The sequence below is a fragment of the Lactuca serriola genome, chromosome 8 (assembly GCF_051521515.1).
Source record: "Lactuca serriola cultivar US96UC23 chromosome 8, Lser_US96UC23_V15, whole genome shotgun sequence".
NCBI classification, from domain to species: Eukaryota; Viridiplantae; Streptophyta; class Magnoliopsida; order Asterales; family Asteraceae; genus Lactuca; species Lactuca serriola.
The window spans coordinates 258,032,485-258,050,108 of record NC_136415.1 but is presented as its reverse complement, the minus strand read 5'-3'; the positions used below and the strand labels follow the sequence as shown (position 1 = coordinate 258,050,108).

The 17,624-nt window shown below is 37.8% G+C and overlaps 2 long non-coding RNA genes across 2 annotated transcripts; both read left to right on the top strand.

The window, feature by feature from the left end:
* Positions 1 to 9,998: 9,998 nt before the first annotated feature.
* Positions 9,999 to 11,074, top strand: LOC145070797 (uncharacterized). Its single transcript, XR_013690079.1, has 5 exons — positions 9,999 to 10,072; positions 10,322 to 10,408; positions 10,511 to 10,594; positions 10,682 to 10,816; positions 10,913 to 11,074. It is a non-coding gene; the product is annotated as an uncharacterized LOC145070797 (long non-coding RNA).
* Positions 11,075 to 11,145: 71 nt separating this feature from the next.
* LOC145069777 (uncharacterized) lies at positions 11,146 to 11,741 on the top strand. Its single transcript, XR_013689677.1, has 3 exons — positions 11,146 to 11,285; positions 11,371 to 11,623; positions 11,711 to 11,741. It is a non-coding gene; the product is annotated as an uncharacterized LOC145069777 (long non-coding RNA).
* The last annotated feature ends 5,883 nt before the right edge of the window (positions 11,742 to 17,624 follow it).

The window sequence follows — 17,624 nt, the reverse complement described above, 5'->3', positions numbered from 1 at the left end:
GAATATTATTTGCTTCCATGGTTTGTACAAACAAGGTTTTAGTTTTTTGTTTGATAATGAAAGTGGCGCTATTAATGCTTTTTATAATGATGTATTTTATTTTAAAACATTGCCTTGTAATGGTGTATATGAAATTGTGTTGGTTGTAGACAACTTAGGAAATAATGTATTGCATATTGATTCTTCCACTAGTTTGGATAAAGCATCCTTGTGGCATTGTCGTCTTGGACATGTCAACAAGAAGCACGTAGGCCAACTCCAAAAGGATGGAGTCTTCGAATCTTTTAACTTAAAGTTAGATGATAGTTGTGAATCTTGTTTGCTTGGAAAGATGAATAGTCACCCTTCACTAGTACTTGTGAGACGGGTGAAGGTTTGTTGGACCTCATACACACAGATGTGTGTGGACCCTTCAAAACCACCACAAGGGATGCTAACCGCTTGTATATGACTTTTACTAATGATTAAAGTAGATATGGATATGTCTAATTAATCAAGCACAAGTTATAAACCTTTGAAAGATTCAAAGAGTTTAAGCAAGAAGTGGAGAATCAGATGGGCAGGAAGATAAGGATTCTCCGATCCGATCGAGGTGGAGAGTATCTTAGTATCGAGTTAATTGACAATCTTAGGGAATATGCAATTGTTTCACTATTGACACCTCCCAGGACACCACAACTTAATGGTGTGGCTGAGAGGTGCAATTGAACCTTGTTGGACATGGTTTGTTCCATGATGATGTTGGATAAGGTGTCTAAGTCCATAACTATTTCTGGTAAGTACTTGACCCGACTCGACATGGTCCATTTGGGTTGCATGGCACCATGCAATTGGATAGACTAAATGAGAGAAATAACACTTGGAGATTATTAATATATTATAAGTTCTAATATATTAATAATATTATTTAATTAGTTTGATCAAGAATTAATTTAGAATTAATTAAGTGATCAAAAGATAACTAATTAAATATATGGGTTGATTATGTAAATCATCCATATCTTGTATAGTGGGCTAAGAGGTTCCATGGATTATCAAGTTGGGTTCCACCCACAGGATGCTCCATGGGAGTTACAAACCCATGGGTCATGGAAATGAAGAGTCATGACACATTAGGGTTTACATGGTGTAACCCTAGATGTGTCAACACTATATAAGAATCCCATTCTCCACCAAAATCAGCTACACATATGAAACAAGAGGGCTAGGCCAATTTTAAGAAGTGTGTGTTCTCTCAAAAGTGTTTCCAAGAGCATTTGGTGTTGTGTGAAGCATTTGAGGCATCACACTTGGGGTGCTAGGCTCACAAGGATTCAAGGAACATAAGCAACAACAAGGTAAGTTATTCTATCTTTCATTCAAGTTAAAAATTGATCCCCATGTATGCTAGATAGGAATATAACCTTGGAATTCAACTTTGCATGATAAGTAAACATACATAGATCCAAGGTTATTAGGGTTGCATGTACACTTAGGAAGTGTTAGAATGCTCAAAACCCATCAGTGGTATCAGAGACAGGTTTGCTTGTTTGATTTTTGTGCAAATTGCTTGAAAAAATCGAGTTTTCTGCTTTCTGCCCATATGAACTCGCCGAGTCTTTGGGGGGACTCGATGAGTCCATGACCAAATGCAAGCTACTCGTCGAGTCAGTTTATGCACTCGACGAGTAGAGGCTGTAGTTTTCAGAATTTCATTTTTTGTTGTTGGAAATGGACTAGGAACATTACCTTAAACTGTTTTGGTGTTTTAAAACTTGTTTTACTTGGTGTAATGTTCATGTTAATCCATTTACAATGACAAATTATCAAAATTACAAGTTTTTAAGTGTAATTTTTGATTCATGAAAGTGTTCATATTCATGTTCTTGATCTTATGATGTTTAGATGATCATAAGAATTGTTTGTAACCTATGTGGTAGATAAATTCATGATCATTATGTGTTTTAATGGAGTCCATAACTTGTCCTCAAGTTATGGAAAACCAAAAGTCACTTTGTTTTTAAAACCATTAAAAGAACACATGGGTTATAAAAATGAAGAGTCTTCATTTTTAATACTCTAATTAACTCATAAGTTACAAGAAATGAAAAGTTTTGATAAAAACTTTAGTTCCAACCCTTAGAATTTTAAAATTTAAAATTCGACCCTTATACTTTATAATATTATAAGTTAATAATATATATATATATATATATATATATATATGTATATGTATATATGTATAAGAGCAAGTCATCTTATCGCTAGTACGCCTCATTCACGAAGCCGGTCTATAAGGGGGGTATAAGGTTGTTGCCTATAAAATGGCAACTTAATGGGTGTCCACTCTCACCTACCGCTTCCTTGACCGGTGGAGGATCGTTAGCCGAACGGGTAAGAGATGGACTTATAAATTCTCATTAAAAGTATGATGAATATTATAAAGTAAATAAATGCTTTTATTAAATTCCCAATCTTAATTACTTTAGGAAAAATGTGAATAAGGTGCTAATCCATGAAATTACACTTTACACTTTGTTTAAGTCGTTGGTGGAGCGTGTGTGGTTAACCGGCACACTAACTTGGACTTAACAAGGTAGGTAAAGGGTGACTTAAGGTTTATCATAGTATCGGTCGAGCGTGTGTGGTTTACCGGCACATCGATTGAGTGATAAACTTTAAGGGTACCAAGTGATTTGCATGGTTACTTCACACCTCGTTTTGTGCTCCTCGGTATCCCAATCACAAAACTTGGAGGGCACACTCGAGATTGAACCATGCCTTTGAAAAGTTCAATGAATCTCAAAAGAATCTAGGAATTTCTGAGAACCAATCAAAAACCTAATATTTAATATTTCGTTTTTAATGGTGGAAATTGGTGAATCGTCATTCACCTACCTTTCAAATATGTTATAGCTTGGATTACAACATACCTCTTCTAAGTTATAACATATTGTGATTGGATCCTAGCCTTAATATTACATTTGGGTGTTTTATTAAGGACTCTCTTAATATTTAAACTAATCTTGTCCTCTTCCTTTAGATGTCTTCAAACAATGCTGCTTCTGGATCGAATCTTAATGGCTCCTTTACCCTTATGAACTAGTGTGGGGAAGACACTTTTGATGGATCCAACATTAATGAATGGATCAGAAACATCAGGATGATTACCCGCTACGAGGACAAAGAATATGTCGTCAACACGGAGCTTAAGGAGATTGATGAGACCACTGCAACTCCCCAGGAGATCGTTGACTTCCAGGCACATGAAAGGGATGCTACCAAAGTGGCATGCATCATGATGGCCACGATGATAGCAGAACTCCAAAAATCCTATGAGGACTTGTACCCTTTTGAAATGCACCAAGATCTGATGGAAAACCATCAAAGTGCACGACAAGAGAGGTATGAAATCATCTGCTCCATGATAACAACCATGATGAAGGACGGGGAATCCGTCACGAGCCACGTGCAGAAAATGCAAAGGTATGTGGATCGGTTGCTGAAGCTTAATGTGAACTTCCCTGAGGAGCTTGCAATAGATATCATTTTGCACTCCTTACCATCGTGCTATGATCAATTCCGCGTGACATATCACATGAATAAGGAAGAGGTCACACTCAGCAAACTTCAGGGTCTTTTCAAGACCGCAAAAACAGGTCTTAAGGGGAAGTCGGTTGTTAACACTCCTACTCCAAACTTCGCCCCGGTTTTGGTAATCGGGAAAAGTCGAGGGAAGAAGAGAAAGAGCTCTTCGAAGGGTACCAAGGCTAGGACCCTTGATGGCTCTTCTTCAAGTGGAACCAAGAAAGGTTTCGTCACAGCTTCTTCTGACCCAAAAGAGGTTGAATGCTTCTATTGCCATGGAAAATCACATTGGAAGCAGAACTGCCCAAAATACCAGCAAGATGTGAAGGATGGGAAAGTTAAACCCAACCATGCAGGTATTTACACACTCTTATCTAATAACTCACCCCATTCTAACTCTTGGGTTCTTGATACTGGTTGTGGTATTCATATCTGTTCTGATTTGCAGGGACTAAGAAGAAGTGAGAATGTGGAGCAAGGAAGAATAAACTTAATCATGGGGAATAGGAAAGCTTTACCTGTCATCGAGATTGGAGTTTATACTTTATCGCTAAGTAGTGGGTTTAGTTAGATTTGAATAAGTGTTTTTATTCGCCAGAAATGGCAAGAATTATAATTTCCTTTCATGCATTGTATAAACAAGGTTTCATCTTTTCATTTGATAATGAAGTTGGTTCGATTAATGCTTTCTTTAATAATGTTCTTTATTTTAAAGAATTACCTTGTGATGGCGTGTATGAAACAGTATCTGTGGTTGATAACTTAGGAAATAATGTATTGTGTATTGATTCTGTTAATAATAACTTGGATAAAGCATCATTATGGCATTGTCGTCTTGGACATATAAGCAAGAAACGCATAGGCCAACTCCAAAAGGATGGAGTCTTGGAGTCATTTGACCTAATGTCAGATGATAGTTGCGAATAATGCTTACTTGGAAAAATGACAAAGTCACCCTTCACAGGTTCTTGTGAGAGGGGTGAAGGTTTGTTGGATCTTGTACACACGGACGTGTGTGGGCCCTTCAAACATGCCACAAGGGATGCTAATATTTGACTTTTACTGACGATTAAAGTAGATATTGATATGTCTACTTAATCAAGCATAAGTCAGAGACTTTCGAAAAGTTTAAGGAATTTAAACAGGAAGTCGAGAATCAATTGGGCAGGAACATTAAGATGCTTCGCTCCGATCGAGGTGGTGAGTATCTTAGTTCAGAGTTCCTTGACTATCTTAGGGAATGTGGGATTGTCTCACAATTGACACATCCCAGGACACCGCAGTTGAATGGTGTGGCTGAGAGGCATAATCGAACCTTGTTGGATATGGTTCGTTCCATGTTGAGTCGAGCTTCGCTACCAATCTCATTTTGGGGGTATGCCTTAGAGACTGCCGCCTATATCCTTAATCTAGTCCCTACAAAGAAAGTTGCCAAAACTCCTCATGAGATGTGGACTGGTAAAGTACCCAAACTAGACCACATCAAGATTTAGGGTTGCGAGGCTTTCATGAGACGCGAGACTCATGATAAGGTCGAACCTCGAAGCGAGATGTGTATTTTCATTGGCTACCCACAACAATCCTTTGGTTACCTCTTCTACAGACCTAGTGCAAATGTGGTCTTTTAAGCTAGGAGGGCGTTCTTTCGAGAGAGATAGTTCATAAGCCAAGGAAACAGTGGGAGGCAAGTTGACCTTGAAGAAATTCAAGAGTCAAGCGGTGAAGGAACTTCAAAACCTAGCACTCAACTTGAGGAGGAAACTCCTGTTGGGCCAATTGACAAGTCTATACCTCTGAGGCATTCCACAAGGGTTAGGAATGCACCTTAGCATTACTATGGATTCCATATCACTGCAGAAGGTGATACACTTATCAGTGACGAGACACTGATAAGTTTGGATGAACCTAACAGTTACGCAGAAGCCATGGCATGCCCTGAGTCAGCCAAGTGGAAAGAGGCAATGGACAGTGAGATACAGTCCATGTATGACAATCAAGTTTGGAACTTGGTTAAGAATGTACCAGGTCGTAAGACAGTAGGGTACAAATGGATCTTCAAGAAGAAGAACGACATGGATGGTAAACTACACACTTATAAGGCATGACTGGTTGCAAAGGGTGTCTCACAAACTCCGGGAGTTGATTATGATGAGACCTTTTCTCCAGTAGCCAATATTAAGTCCATTAGTGTTCTGTTAGCAATAGCCGCATTTCATGACTATGAAATATGGCAGATGGATGTCAACACCGCTTTCCTTAATGGAAAGTTGGCTGAGGATGTCTACATGAGTCAGCCAGAGGGTTTTGTCAATACAGAGTACCCTAATAGAGTGTGTAAGCTTGAGAAATCCATTTATGGGTTAAAGCAAGAACCTCGCAGATGCAATATTTGCTTTGATGAGAAAGTCAAGGAATTTGGCTTTTTGTAGGAGTGAAGATGAATCTTGTGTAGATGTCAAGGCTAGTGGGAGTATAGTTAGCTTTTTGGTATTGTATGCGGATGACATACTACTCATAGGAAATGACATCCCAACTCTGCAGGAAGTTAAGTCTTGGCTTGGGAAGTGTTTCTCTATGAAGGACCTAGGAGAAGCTGCCTATATTCTAGGGATAAGGATCTTGAGAGATCGGAGTAAAAGACTAATTGGACTTAGTCAGAGTACCTACTTGGATAAGGTGCTGAAGAGATTCAGCATGCAGGACTCCAAGAAAGGAGAGTTACCCATCCAGAGTAACGCCAGATTGAGTAAGACACAAAGCCCTATTACTGAGGCTGAGATAGCAGAAATGAGTCGAATACGTTATGCTTTGGCTGTAGGATCGATCACGTATGCTATGACGTGTACTTGACCTGATGTAGCCTTTGCCTTGAGCATGGTTAGCAGGTATCAGGGGAACCCTGGCAAGGCATACTGGACTGCGGTAAAGAATATCCTCAAGTACCTATGGAGGACTATGGGCTGGGTCCTTACCCTCGGTGGGAGTGATGACTTGAGAGTTGTAGGGTATAGTTTTGCTAGCTTTCAGACTGATATGGATAATTTATGCTCTCAATTAGGCTGGGTCTTTACTCTAAACGGAGGATCAATTTCTTGGAAGAGTTCCAAGCAAGAGACAGTGGCTAATTCAACTTGTGAGTCATAGTATATTGCAGCTAGCGAGGCAGCAAAGGAGGCGATATGGATGAAGAACTTTATTGGAGACCTTGGAGTTGTACCAGCTATTAAAGAGCCAATGGAAATTTTCTATGATAGTAAAAGCGATTTTGCCTTAGCCAAGGAACCAAGGGATCACGGGAGATCCAGACACATCGACAGAAAATACCATTTTATCAGACATCGAATAGAAGAAGGACTCCTCGTGGGAAAGAGGGTACCATCGGATGAGAATCCAGCAGATCCCCTCACGAAGGCACTGACTCGGGTTAAGCATCTCTAGCATGCTTGGAGCATAGGGCTGAAGGATGATATTAGATTTAGTAGTTAGATAACCTCGAAATTTGTAAATTGTAATTGACATTAGATGATGAATAAAAGGTGTTTTATTTATGTGTAAAGTTTTGTTATCTCTTGTCGATCGTTTACTATATTTCTTTTACATGTTTTGACTTCCAAAATAATTATGTTTGGTATATCATATTATTCAGACCTCCACAGTCAGTCATATGTCAGAAGTAGGTATGAATCAAGACTGTCATGATTGGTTGTAGAGGTCTAAGGTGTTGGACATGGCTACAACAATCATGAGTGCTCATAAGTTCTGAGCATTGGACTCAACCCACGCTCACTAGAATCACTTCATGGAATTTATCTCGAGTGATCGTGAGACGGTAATATCATATAAGTCTTCAAACCTAGAGATATGATTTGTTACTTACGAGTTGGTTATGCATTGATTGTACGAAAACGCATTGGTAACTCGATGTTATAAAACGTGCTTTTGTGTATAATTCAATGAGTGGTAGAACAAACATATGAGTCGAAGTTTATCTGTTCCTTCTTGGATTAGAAGCTGATATATGGGCCCCTCGATGATTTTGTTTTGACCTATGTACCGGGCCCGGTCAGAACTAAGTTGATGTGTTCAATTAAGTTCTTTTGTCAAACAAATCGGAAATCGGGAAACAAACTGTCGGACAATAAGTAAGACATTGTTCCATGTATTTGTCCGGCAGATATCTAGAACAGAGGATTATATGATCACTTATTTTAAATGGCGTATCATCATCTTCTTAGTTCCGAGAGACCTTGAAAGAGCTACGATTGCCGACCGGTTCCAGAAGTACTGCAGTTATAGTTATTAGACTTATCCAAGTGGGAGCACTACAAGAAAAATAGCCTTTTACGACATGCAAATTACGACACTCATTAATATATGTTACGCATACGAGAGTGACATTAAAAAAGTGTCATCTCTTCAAAAAATTTAAGGATTTAGGTCACGCATTATTGGGTGCCTTTAAATTAGTGTCAAAAGAAAAAAAAATTACAAACACGGAGGGCGCTGTACCTTAAATGCGCGCCCTCTATATGTGTCGCTTTATAATTTTAATGAACGCGCGTTCCTTAGTTACAAGCGGGAAAAGAAAAGCCAAAAAATTAGAAAAGCCCGCTACCCTCCCTGCCCTAAGCATTTTTCACGCATCTTTCATTCTCCTCACACTGTTGTGCAACTTCTCAATCAAAGATCGAAGGTTACGATTTCATCTCCATCTCTCGACTTCATCATCTCAATCAAGAAAAAGGGCTTCTGATTTCCATTCATCTACTTCATCGCTGCTGTAATTTCACCTTCTTCATCTCTCTGCTGTTATTGAGAATACTCGCCAATAGTTTTCTTATTCCCCACTCGATGTTGAAATTTTCAGAAAAAGCCCTACTTAAGTATTATACTCTCAAGTCTCAATATTAGAATCCAAATATTGATTCCCGTTTGTTTCTTATTCCCCACAGATAAATCAAAAAAGGGGAATTAGAATGACGAAGGTAGCGGGAGTTTTGGTCCGGTGGTCGTGGTTCATCTATTGAGAAAGGAAGATGGGAACGCAAGCAACCATGGTGGCTCGATGATGGAAATCAATCGAGAAAGGGGAAGCACCTCTGGTGCGGGATCGATTTGACAAAAAGAGAAGGGAGAAGCAGCGACGCTTCTCTTGTCTGCCACAGCTTGGGGGGGGGGGGGAGGTGCTCCGACGGTCTCCTTGGCTGTTCTTCCTTGTCGCCAGCAGATTACATGTAGGGAGGGGACTCAACTAGTCCGATGGAGTAGGGCAAGTAACGACTGGTAGATCAGGATGATCGATCTATTCATGAGGAGGAGGAGGAAATTATTGGTTCCTGGTGAGCCTTCCTTGGCTTCTTAGACTCCGTCATCGGTAGAAATTGGAGGACCTTTGGGGTTTGGACAGATCGAAGGAAGAAGAATGAAGAAGTGGTGGTCTTTGGTGATTGAAGGTAAACGGATGGGGTTTTCTTGAACCTCACAGGTCGTATTCTTTCTTAGATTTAATGCTTTCCATGAATCTTTTTTGGTGATTCCAACACACACATAAATCAGCATTCTCTCAAATTTCTTTGAAAATCCAATTGTTTACTTGAACTTCCTTCTAATTAAAGCCATTGGTAGAAGCCTTTCATCAGCTCGAATCTTAGTATCTTTCCATCCATAGTCTGTAATACTAATACAAACGCGAACAAAACACTCCTTTCTGTTTTCCAATTTCCACAATGGTTTCTTCTCAATTAACTGCTTTAATTGAAAACAAGCCATTCAAATCCTCCAAGAACTATTTCCAATTCCCAAAAAACCCTCCCAATGAAACATCAGATACTCTTGAATTGGACTTTTCTGATACATTTGGTCCTCTCCCACTGCCAGCTGGCAATTCTGAAATTCCAAGCGATGACCCTGTGGTCATTTACAGCCGTTCACATTCTTTAGTGGGTCCCACGCCATGTGTAAGCCACTTGCTGAATCTAAGGAAGTTAACCATATGTGAAACGGATGAATCATTGGAGGATTTCAGTGATGTGATAGATAAAGAGATTGAAGAAGAAGATTCTGAAAATGGTTGTAAGGTGAAAACCATAGGGCTTGAAGATTTTGAAGTCATGAAAGTTGGAATGTAGTGAGGAACTTGGAGACCTTGTGAAGGTATGAAGTGCACAAGTTTACAAGGTTTTGTGTTTTTACTAATTTTGACATTTGTGTTATCTTCTTTGAATTGTAGACAATGGACAATGATCTTGCATTAAAAATTTACATAAAAGCTAGAGCCACCCCCAAAGTTGTTGCAGCTTTTGCTGAAAGAAGGGAGTTTGATAAAATCCTGATTTACTCCAAGCAGGTATGCTGCATATCTTTAACTGCAGTAATTTACTAATTTCTCTACATTTAGTCTTCATCTTGCTTTAGATCCTTATAAAATTGTCTTTAATTCACGCAGGTTGGGTATTCACCTGATTATCTCTTCCTTCTGCAAACAATTCTTCGATCAGATCCTTAGGTATTAAACATCCATAAGAGTTTTTTTTTTTTTTTTTAATTAATAAACTGAAATTGGTAGGACCCATAAATAAGCTCAGTGATTTACTATAATAGAAATATGTTGAGGTTTTTGGGCTGTTGAGTTGGCGCTGATGTGGCACAAAAAATAGTGAAAAAGTTTTACTATTATAAATCCTCTATTCTCAATTTGGATGACATAAATATAGGTGCATGGAAGTTAGATCATTAACATAATTGTTTTTTGTAGGGTGCTGTAAATTTTGCTTTAATGATGTCCCAAATGGAAGGAGGTTGTCCTGTTGATTACAACACCATTACAGATCTTTTCCTTCAGGCATGTTAACAATCCTTATAACATTTCATAAACAATTTTACATATTTAAATAAATTACTTCTTAGTTAAACTAATTTTAAACTTTTTCTTCCATATCCTCAGAGGAACTTGATACGAGAGGCAACAACTTTCCTCTTGGATGTTCTTAAACCCAATTTACCCGAACATGCTCACCTCCAAACCAAGGTTACATATATGATATATCCTCACACACAATTTATAATCACCTTTTCATTAAACCAACTTTAAATTCATTCTTCTTATTTTCCACAGGTCCTTGAAATCAACCTTGTAACATTCCCTAATGTTGCTAATGCCATATTAGCTAATGGGATGTTCAGTCACTATGATCGCCCTTGAATTGCTCAACTTTGTGAGAAAGCAGGTCTTTATGTCCGGGCCCTTCAGGTTGGTTAATGTCCAGAATTTACTTGTTTTTTTTATATTTTTTTTTACCTTAAAACCTCTATCACTTGTTTGATTTATTTATTTATTTATTTGCAGCATTACAGCGAGTTGCCAGATATCAAACGTGTCATTGTGAATACCCATGCAATAGAGCCACAATCTCTTGTGGAATTTTTTGGGACTTTATCACGGGAATGGGCTTTGGAGTGCATGAAGGATCTTTTATTGGTCAATTTAAGAGGAAACCTTCAGATCATCGTCCAGTAACAATGGATCTGATTTTTCTATGTTAATGGTTATTATTTGAACATCAGAGTTGAACCTATTTGGTACTGATACTATTGTTTGGAATGTAGGTTGCCAAGGAGTATTGTGAGCAGCTGGGTGTTGAATCATGCATTAAAATTTTCGAACAATTTAAATCATATGAAGGCCTTTACTTCTTCTTGGGGTCGTATTTGAGCTCAAGGTAATCTATTTCTCTTCGGATAACTTGGATTTTGTCTTTCGTGCTTGCATACTTCCAATTTTACCAACACCAATCATTATCACAGTGAGGATCCTGACATACACTTCAAGTACATCGAGGCAGCTACAAAGACAGGGCAAATCAAGGAGGTTGAACGAGTAACACGGGAATCAAATTTCTATGATGCTGAAAAGACCAAGAATTTCCTAATGGAAGCCAAGCTTCCTGATGCAAGGCCATTAATCAACGTGTGTGATCGCTTTGGCTTTGTTCCAGATCTCACTCACTACCTTTATACCAACAACATGCTTCGGTATATCGAAGGTTATGTTCAGAAGGTATAAAATATTAAAATATCACCACTCATTCAATTCCATCCAACAAAATCTCAGGTATATCTAAAGACTTATCTGTTATCTTTATAGGTCAACCCAGGGAATGCTCCCCTAGTTGTCGGACAACTCATAGACGATGAATGCCCTGAGGATTTCAACAAAGGTTTAGTCCTATCCGTTCGATCTCTTCTTCCAGTCGAGCCTCTTGTGGATGAGTGTGAAAAAAGGTTTGTTTTTTTCTTCTCTTACTTGTATTTATCCTCATACTGTTATTAACATATCAATTTGTTTTAAATCCTACAGGAACCGACTTCGTTTACTAACTCAATTTCTAGAACACCTAGTAAGTGAAGGAAGCGAAGACGTCCACATCCACAACGATTATATAAGTTTTTAATGAGTCTCTATTTAATTGAAACTGATTTTAATTTTTACATTCTTTGGTTGATTTTTGGATTACCAGTTTATTATAGGGGATGGAACAAACATGTATGATTTCACATATGTTGAGAATGTTGCACATGCTCATGTATGTGCGGAAAGAGCTCTAGCTTCAGATGGATCTGCCTCAAAGAGAGCTGCAGGAGAGGTAATTTAAATAAACGTTTTCAATTTTACTTGAGACAATATAATATATGGAGTTTTTATTATTTTTTAAATTTCCAGGCTTACTTTATAACGAATATGGAACCAATAAAATTTTGGGAGTTCATGTCACTTATGCTTGTTGGGCTTGGGTTTGAATGGTATATTCTTGATTTTTGGTTTGTTTTCAAGGTAAGATTAAAGCTCCACTTTGTCTTTATTTCTGATTTTATGTAGTTTGCAGGCCAAGAATCAAGATTCCTGCATCTATTGCAATAATCTTTATTTATTTTTATTTTTTAATGTGTTTGGAATTGGATTAGTTATGATGCTTTGACCTAACTCTAACTTATATATTGTTTTGTTAAGCTCTAGATTCCAAAAATGAAAGCTGTCAGTGACACTAAAGACCTTAAAGAAGACCTTAATTATCAAGAAACGTAGGATGATATGACAATCAATGTATGTGTTATAATTCATATGGATAGCGATTTTACTTTTCATGTCATTAATTGTTATTTATTTCTTTTTTTTGTTTGCAGTTTCTTGCAAAAACTTTGGATGTTGTTCAAGACATTGATTGGGTCATTTCTCTTGGAAATGCTTTTGCAAAGCAGTATGAGCTTTATACATATGATGATGAGCATTCTGCACTACTTCACAGGTATGAACTCATTATCATTATCATTACATTTTTTTAATTAAATTATCTTATTGAGAGTATTCTTCTCCTACAAATGTCTTGGTATACTTCTTCAAAAAGTTGATAACATGACTTATGTTCATGATAAAATCGTCTGGATGTACAAGCAAGCAAATAATCTAGATTTCAAGTATTCCAGCACCTTGATAATTATTACATTGCTATGTTTCACATTTAACCCTGTTTTCTAATATTGTTTTGGTTGAACATGTTATTCCTCAAATTTTAACAGATTCTTGAATTGTGACTCGCCCCTACAGCTTTCTGAATGCAGGCTTATTTTGGTGCTGGATTAAGTGGAGTTCTGGCTTGGTGTGTGCGAGTGGGAAGGAACCAACCCAATGCCCCCGGAGTTCTGGCACCTTCCATCTTTACTTCCTATGTATCCATGTTAATCTAATCGTATTAATTCATGTCTCAAAGTGTGTATTCCAATATCAGGTATCATGATTTGTGTATTTATAAAATTTTGAAATAGGGTCTTGTTCAATGCTTTAGCTGTGTTTGCTCTAAGGGAGATCAACTTATCAAAAGTAAGTTACTTTTTCACCCTTTTATTTAATATTTTTGTGATTGAATGAAAGTCTTAATGAAAGTAATTGACAACCCTTTCTTTGTAAATGATGTTGTGATTGTGGGAGAGGTGTTGTGTTTTTCTCTGTTGCTAGGTAACCTTCTCAACAACAACATTCTACTTAAGCAGGTGAGTAATCAAGATTAAGGGAGACTTGTAATCATGTTTGACATTCCTTTCCAGTAACAAACAGAGTTGTATGATTATTTGTTAGTTTTATAGAAATGTATAACCCATGTAAGCAATGTATTATTTTTGTTTAACATTTGAATGATTCTTTGTATGACATTATAATTTGTGCAATTTATTTTATTTTTTGAGTATGAAATTTTATTTTATATTATGCAATGGATTGTATTTTCTGTATATGGTATTTTATTTCTATTATGAGAAATTAAATGCAAATTTAATTTAAAAATTAATAAATATATGAATTTATTTTTTTTAAACATTTAAATTTACGATACGCAAAAATGTGTGTCGTCTTCATTTATGACATGGGCTTTCTTGACATGGGCTTTCTTGATACGCACTGCGTGTCATTAACACGCGCGTCGTAAGGTTACGACACGCGAATGCGTGTCGTCTTCCTTTATGACAGGGCCTTCCTTGATACGCATTGCGTGTCGTAAACGCGCGTCGTAATTGCGCGTCGTAAATGAGCGTCGTAAATGCGCGTCGTCTCTCTTTATGACATGGCCTTCCTTGACACGCATTTGCGCGTCGTCTGAGCCTTTTACGACGCGCAATGAGCGTCGTAAAAGGCTGTTTTTCTAGTTGTGGAGACTGTTGGATAAGGTGTCTAAGTCCATAACTTTTTCTGGTAAGTACTTGACCCGACCCGGCGTGGTCCATTTGGGTTGCATGGCACCATGCAGTTGGATAGACTAAATGAGAGAAATAACACTTGGAGATTATTAATATATTATAAGTTCTAATATATTAATAATATTATTTAATTAGTTTGATCAATAATTAATTTAGAATTAATTAAGTGATCAAAAGATAACTAATTAAATATATGGGTTGATTATTTAAATCATCCATATCTTGTATAGTGGGCTAAGAGGCTCCATCGATTATCAATTTGGGTTCCACCCATAGGATGCTCCATGGGAGTTACAAACCCATGGGTCATGGAAATGAAGAGTCATGACACATTAGGGTTTACATGGTGTAAACCTAGATGTGTCAACACTATATAAGAATCGCATTCTCCAGCAAATTCGGCTACACATATGAAACAAGAGGGCTAGGCCGATTTTAAGAAGTGTGTGTTCTCTCAAAAGTCTTTTCAATAGCATTTGGTGTTGTGTGAAGCATTTGAGGCATCACACTTGAGGTGCTAGGCTCACAAGGTTTCAAGGAACATAAGCAACAACAAGGTAAGTTATTCTATCTTTCATTCAAGTTAAAAATTGTTCCCCATGTATGCTAGATAGGAATATAACCTTGGAATTCAACTTTGCATGATAATTAGACAAACATAGATCCAAGGTTATTAGGGTTGCATGTACACTTAGGAAGTGTTAGAATGCTCAAAACCCATCAGATGAGTCGAGCTTTGTTACCTATCTCTTTTTGAGGCATGCTTAGAGACTACCGCCCATATCCTTAATCTAGTCCTAACTAAGAAGGTTGCCATAACATCTCACGAGATGTGGACATGGAAGGTTCCCTTGTTAGCACACATCAAGGTTTGGAGCATTGTATTTTCATCGGCTACCCATAGAAATCCTTTAGATATCTCTTCTACAAACTGAGTGACAATGTTGTCTTCGTTGCAAGGAGAGGAGTATTTCATGAAAGAGAATTCATAGGCCAAGGAAATAATAGGAGGCAAATTGACCTTGAAGAAATTCAAGAGTCAAGAGGTGAAGGAACCTCAAACACTAGCGATCAACCTAAGGAGGAAACTCCTATTGAACCAATTGACGAATCTATACCTCTGAGGCATTCCAGTAGAGTTAGAAATACACCTGAGTTTTATGGTTTCCATATTACTATAGAAGGTGATACAGTTATCAATTATAGCACACTACTAAATTTGGATAAACCTAACAACTACAAGGAAGCCATGGCAGGCCCCTATTCTGCAAAGTGTAAAGATGCTATAGACAGCGAGATTCAGTCCATGTATGACAATCAAGTTTGGAACTTGGTTGAAAATGTACCGAGTCGTAAGACAGTTGGGTGCAAATGGATCTTCAAGAAGAAGATCGACATGGATGGGAAAGTACACACTTATAAGGCGTGACTAGTGGCGAAGGGCTTTACTCAAACTTCGGGAGTTGATTATGATGAGACCTTCTCGCCAATAGCAAAGATTTAGTCTTTTAGGGTTATGCTAGCTATTGTTGCATTTCATGACTATGAAGTATGGAAAATGGATGTCAAAACCACTTTTCTTAATGGAAAGTTGGCTGAGGATGTTTGCATGAGTCAGCCAGAGGGTTTTGTCAATGCAAAGTACCCTAATAGAGTGTGTAAACTTGAAAAAACCATTTATGGATTGAAACAAGCATCTCGCAGATGGAATCTTTATTTCGATGAGAAAGTCAAAGAGTTTGGTTTTTCAAGAAACGAGGATGGGTCCTATGTATATGTCAGAACTAGTGGGAGTGTAGTTATCTATTTGGTATTGTATGTGGATGACATACTGCTCATAGGAAATGACATCCCAACTTTGTAGGAGGTACAATCCTAACTTGGGAAGTGCTTTGCTATGAAGGACCTTGGAGAAGCTGCCTATATCCTAGGGATAAGGATATTGAGATATAAGAGTAAGAGACTAATTGGACTTAGTCAAAGTACCTACTAGGACAAGGTGTTGAAGAGGTTCAACATGCAGAATTCGAAGAAAGGTGACTCACCGATCCAAAGCAATGCCAAACTGAGTATGATTTAGAGTCCGAGTAAAGAGGCTGAGATAGCTGAGATGAGTCGATTTCCATATGCTTCCGCGGTTGGCTCGATCATGTATGCAATGACTTGTGCTCTCCCTGATGTGGCCTTTGCTTTGAGCATGGTCAGCAGATATTAGGGGAACCATGGTAAGGCTCACTAGACTGCGGTAAAGAATATTAAGTACCTGCGAAGGACTAAGGAATGGGTTCGTATCCTCGATGGGAGTGATGACTTGAGAGTGACAGGGTATAGTGATGCTAGCTTTCAGACCGACATAGATAATTTCTACTCTCAGTCGGGCTGGGTATTTACCCCAAATGGAGGACCAGATACTTAGAAAAGTTTCAAGCAGGAGACTGTAGCCGATTCAACGTGAGAATCGGAGTACATAGCAGCAAGCGAAGCGGCAAAGGAGGCAATATGGCTGAAGAACTGTTAGGTTTTGAACATTCTAACACTTCTTAACTGTACATGCAACCCTAATAAACCTTGGATCTATGTTTGTCTAAGGTACATGCAAAATATTATTTTCCAAGGTTTATAACCTATCTAGCATGGCATGGGGTACTTTTAAACATAAAAGAACTAGATGAATTACATACCTTTTGTTGATTGTTGATTCCTTGGAGTTTGAGAGCCATGCACCAATAATGTGAATGCATCAAATGGAAATCACAAATCACCACAAACTTGGAAAATGTATGAGAGAGTATACTAACACTTAGAAATCAACCACCATTATTACACACACACTCTGGGGTGTTTTTCATGCAACATAAGCTTGTTTATATAGTGTGCATGGTTAGGGTGAAACCCTAATAACCCATGACTTTTCCTTTCCAAGGATCCATGGGTTAAAAGCTCCATGGATCATCCATGGACTTCCACATAAGCTTAGCCCATTAACAAATGAGTATTAGCCCACACCATATAAATATTATAGCCCATGATTTAATTAGTCTTCCTTTTAATCACTAAATTAATTCATAATTAATTCAAGATTAAAACTAATTAAATAACATGAATTTATATTAATATATTATAACTTATAATATATTAATAAATCGTAAGTATACAATTCTCATAAAATTATCCATAAATAGTTTGGGTGAAGTGCAACCCAAATGGATCATGCCGGATCGGGTCAAGTATATACCAAATAAGTTATGGACTTAGACACCTTATCCAACAGACTCCCACTTGGATAAGTCTAATAACTGTATTTACCTATATTA